Source organism: Urocitellus parryii, chromosome 3 (assembly GCF_045843805.1).
Source record: "Urocitellus parryii isolate mUroPar1 chromosome 3, mUroPar1.hap1, whole genome shotgun sequence".
In the NCBI taxonomy this organism is placed as follows: Eukaryota; Metazoa; Chordata; class Mammalia; order Rodentia; family Sciuridae; genus Urocitellus; species Urocitellus parryii.
Window position 1 is genome coordinate 216,218,074 of NC_135533.1, and position 5,355 is coordinate 216,223,428.

General features: G+C 43.4%; 1 pseudogene; it reads left to right on the forward strand.

Annotated features, from left to right (window-relative positions):
* Positions 1-3,139: 3,139 nt before the first annotated feature.
* Positions 3,140-3,899, forward strand: LOC113193694 (protein unc-119 homolog B pseudogene; annotated as a pseudogene).
* Positions 3,900-5,355: the final 1,456 nt, after the last annotated feature.

The following is a 5,355-nucleotide window of genomic DNA, read 5'->3' on the forward strand; positions in this document are numbered from 1 at the left end:
TTACTTTTTATATGAAAATGTGGTGCTGAGGATTGAACCCTGTGCCTCATATGTGTGAGGCAAGTGCTCTACCACTGAGCCAAACCCCAGCCCTCATGAAAACATAATTTTATACCCAGAACTCTCTCTATGTCTCCTTCCTAGCTATTGTCCCCTATTTAAATTTACATTTTGAAACAATTCTATAATAAATTTTTGAATTTAGATAAATTACTCCACTTTAATAAGATGAAATACTTTGTTTTTATGGGACTTCAGTTAAAACCCAACTAAAACCTTTTGTAATTTTTGTATATAAAATTACATCTGGGGGCTAGGGTTGTGGCTCAGCGGTAGAGCACTCACCTAGCATGTGGGAGGCCCAGGGTTCGATCCTCAGCACCACATAAAGAAATAAATAAATAAAAACAAAGGTATAAACCAATCAATCAACAAATAAATATTACATCTGATAGAATCTTTCACTCCTATTAACTTTGTTTTTAGTGAAGACACAGAAACAAAACAATCTCAAACTTTTTCTATTTACCAATGTATGAAAACACATTTAATGTTTAAACATACTACTTTATGTAATTTAATAAGTCAAGAGTACTTGATTTTATATTTAGCAGTTGATGTCTACACTTCAATTTTGTAAATTAATCAGATGTTTTAATTTTTTTTAACAAACACATTTATGAAAATTGATCCCATTTATTTTAAATATAATTTACTTATTTTGAACTGTAAAAATCAGGGTATCAGACAAGTATAGTTAACAGTATTAGCCATCACTTCCTTGTTAAAGAAAAATCCTAGACATTTTATAGAAACCAACATTTTATTAATTGTCTGACCACCTTGAAAAACTTATAAGTTAGTAATTTTAAAGACATTTTTATTCTCATTTGGTTTCTTAATTTAAATTGAAACTTATTTTTAAGTCATGTGAATTAAAAGACATTTAGATCCATTTTCATTTAAATTTTAAATTTTGAGCACTCATTTATCTATATGTCAATTTTTATGTCATGTACATGATATATGGTCACAAACACACATATGTAGTACAACAATACAATACACAAGTGTACATGCATACATACATAAAACAAAGATCTTGTAGTCTTTTGTAGGTAGATCTCCACAGGTAGGAGGTAACATTACAGATGTTTATTAAAGCTTCTATTAGATTTAACCTGTTAGAAATTAGAATAGAGCCAATCAGACTTTTACATTATGACTTAAATATAGAGCTGGCCTGCACAGTTGGAAATGCTAGGTGTAAAGTTGGACAGTCACTTGTCCTTGATGGCTATCAGGTTTATCCCCAACACCACCATGTTTATGTCCTTTAGGATTTTGTAAAAGGAGATATTTTAATGCATTTGAGAGTCCATCCTTGAAAAAATTGGCCTTTGAACAAACAGAGTGCAAAAATCTCTATAGTTAGATAAAATAAGACTGATCAGAAAAATATATTAATTTAGGAATGCAGAATCAAATATGTATTCACCATAAAACCATGAACTCAAAAATATAGAATTTTTAAAAACAGGAGTTCTAAAAATTATATGCCCATAATTACTCTAGTAAAGGAGTATGTAGAACTTTTTTTTTTATCAGATCAGAGTGTTCCATTTTTTACTATTTATTTTTTGTTCTTTTTTAGTTATACATGACAGTAGATTGTATTTTTGATATATTATACATAATGGAGTATAACTTTCCATTCCTGTAGTTGTATTTGATGTGGAGTTACACTAGTTGTATATTCATATATAAACACAAAAAAGTTATGTCCAATTCATTTCACTCTCTTTCCTATTTTCATTCCCCCTCCCTTCCCTTCATTTTCCATTGTCTAATCCAATGAACTATACCATTTACCTGTAATGTTAGTGGAGAGCATAGGAAAGGAAGGCTAGAGTAAAACCAAAATATCTTGATCTTTGTTATGTCTAGTCACACAATTAGTGAGATTACACTTAGTACACTGTACCAAATATTGATCACGGTCCATTTTGTGATGTAGTTTTTCCTGTTAATGCATAAGGAGTCTGGACACAGGCCTGCCAACCATAACATGAGTCAGTAGTGCAATCATTTGTTAGATCTGAAGCAGTTGACTAGCAAAGTTAGCAAGATACAAAGCAGCAGTTAGACACCATAAATCCTTCTGAATACCTCCTGAGCCTGTGGTCAAGACATTACTAACAGATAGTTTTCAAGATGGTGGAATAGAGGAAGTGGCTTTCTGGGCTGCTCTGTGGAGTAAAACCAAGAAAGCAGACAGGGAGCTTTTCAGCAAATTTAAGTGAACAAAAACAAAAGTGGGAGGACATGACCAGAATTTAAAAGTTTCAAAGTGGACATTCAAAGCAGATCAGGGACTCAGGATGTCAGATATAATAAAATAAAGGTGAAATCCCCAGCAGCACACCCACTGCCACTGCACCAGCCAGAGCAGTCCCTCTGAGATCAGAGTAGAGGGACAAGGGAATTAAAGGAACCCACATTTTTGAGATGCCCAAGACATGTCTGGGTACAGAGCATTTAGAGATCAAGACATTGTCTGGCAAACCTGAAAGACCCGCTGCACAGTATCCATGCACAGGGAAAGAAACCACCAACTCCCTCCAGGCAGTGTGCCTGCCCAGGACAAAGGAAGGGACCACTTTGCAGCCACAGTGCAAAAGGTGACAGCTGAGGGGGCCAAATCCTGGCCACCCTGAGTTTGGCCCAACATACAGGCCCAATAAATACCGCTGCATGACCTAGAATGTGCTTAAGTGACCAGGAGAAAATCAAAGGTGGAGAGGGGCTGACACAGGGGACCATTGGTCATGGAGACCGTCCAGCTCCACCTCTCCCCCTCCAGTATAGCTGCTTGCAGGACCTGCTGGGAGGGACACATCTGGCTAGGAACTCCAAGAGGGGGGTGGGAGAGATTGTTTGGAGACCCAAGATCAGGAAACATGGGGTCTGCAGGTGAGTAGGGAACTAAGAATTGGGTCCCCCACCACACAAGTGGAACCCATGGAGATCCCTGGGGTACAGCTTCCAGTTTGGACCAGCAAATACTGGGTGCTGGAGGTGAGCGGATTTAAAATCTCCAGACCGCTGTGGAGGCGGCGGCCACCTTGGCTGTGGAGCGATGAACGGGTCGAACCCCAAGGCTATGGCCGCAGGGTGGGCTGCGGCCCGGGGGCTGGTGGCTGGTGGCTGGCGGCCCGGGGGCTGGTGGCTGGCAAGGAGGAGAAGAAGAAAGCGGGCGGTGGCGTCCTGAACCGGCTCGAAGCGCGGCGGCAGGCGCCCCCCCACGCGGCCGACGACAGCATGGGGCAGCGGTCACGGGGCAGGAGCTGCTGGCCCTGGACACCATGCGCCCTGAGCACGTCTTGCGCCTCACCGGGTCACTGAGTAAACCTGAAGACAACATCTACAGTATTGATTCCACCCGCTTCAGAATTCGAGATTTGGAGACGTGGACAGTGCTTTTTGAAATGGCCAAACCTTGCGTTTCAGACCAGGAGGAAGAGGAGGAGGAGGAGGAAGGCGGAGAGGTGGACATCGCTGCAGGACGCTCTGTGCGACATCAGTTCACGCCAGCATTTCCCCGCCTCCGGACAGTGGAGTTCACAGTGGGTGACAAACCTGTGTCAAACTTCCCTGTGACAGAAGGGCACTATTTCAGGGAACACTTACTGAAGAACTCAGACCTGGGTTTGGGCTTCGGCATTCCCAGCAGTAGGAACACTTGTGAACGCATCCATGACTTTCCCCAGCTTTCAGAGGACGTGATTCGTCTGAAGATTGAAAACCCGTATGAGATCAGATCCGACAGCCTCTACGTTGTGGACCACAAGCTGATGATGCACAACAAGGCTGATTATGCCTATAATGGAGGCCAGTGATTGCTAAGGAGTGCACAAGGGAGGTGCTTTGCTGCAGCCATGTAGTCCTGGCACACAGAGGGGATCCGGGCTGCTCTCTGTCAACACGGCTGGAACCTGGCCCAGGAAGCCAAGCATGGGGTAGCAGTTTCCTGTGCTCCAGGGAAGTGCCAAACAGTGCTGGGTTTTCTTCCCTAATATTTTTCCCCTTCCCCCCCCCCTTCCCTCTAGGTCACAGAGGTATTATAGTAAAGTAAGATTAGAATAGGGCTCTGGGAATCCAGATAAAAAAGGAAGTTGATTTTCATGTGATTCTAGCTGTCTGCTGCTTGTCCTGACAACCTCAGTCTCTCCAGGCACATGTGCGTGGGTGAGAAGGCTCTGGCTGGGCCAGCCTGTGGGTTAGCAGTCCATCTTGAGGTCCCTGGGTGCTGGGGGTAGCTGAAAGGTAGGCTTCAACACAGTCTGCCCTCACCCCTCGTCTTAAATCAGCTGGAAGAAACCTGAAAGGCAATAGAGGGGAGAGGTGGGGTGCTGAACACTGAGGCACTGGGGACAGGAGATGCTGCCAAACTGAAGGATCCATTTTTTGGAGACGCCTGCTTGTCTGTCTGACTACAGGATTTTCAGCCAGTCCTCCTGGAGATGGACCAAGGTTTCGGCCCAGCAGTGCCTTCTCCTTCTGGGATAGATGAGCTTGCTCTGCCTCTCCTGGCTCCTCACTCTGAATATCTCCTGGAGTAAAATGTGTCTGTTTTGCTCCTGGAGCATAGTATCTCGAGGCCAGAGCAGGCCTCCTTTTATTTTGATTTTTTTTATTTTTACACTTTGGGGAAGTTTTTACAAAATTTCGGTGGTATTCCCAGCACATGTGATGTGTGGTTAGACTTCTGATAGTATTGATCAGCCTCCCGGGGCTAATCTGGCTCCTGTAGCAGGAGGTAATTACAAACCAGCAGCTACTTTAAAGAGAGAGTTGGTTTTCTCAACACGGTGTAGCCAGGAAGGTTTGCTCTGGGTGGGGATTTGCCTCCAAAACTCATTGTGGATTTCTTATTTAGGGTTTTCCCAGCTGCCTTTCTAATGAAGTAGTTTCTGGGACCATCTGGCAAGTCAGATTTAAGTAATGAGTATTCTTATCCTTCAAGCTGCTAGTTGGAATTGTTTGGGGTATTTGGAAAGGGTGAGAATAGGCCAAGGTAGCCTGTCAAAGTGATATGTTCTCAAAATAGCTTCCTTGCACTTCCTGTGGGCTGCTTGTGTCCTCAGACCCTCATTGGACAGACCCCCCACTTCCTTAGCCCCTTATGGTCATCTCTGTGGGTGACTTTAGGTGCTCAACTCAGACTCCATGACCCTCTGCTGTGGGTAGGGTCCATTTAGTATTGATAGAAGGAATCAATAGCAAGGGACCAGGTGGGGTGAGTCCCTGTGAGACATCGAAGTGAGTACCTGTGATAGGAACTGCGTCCCACAG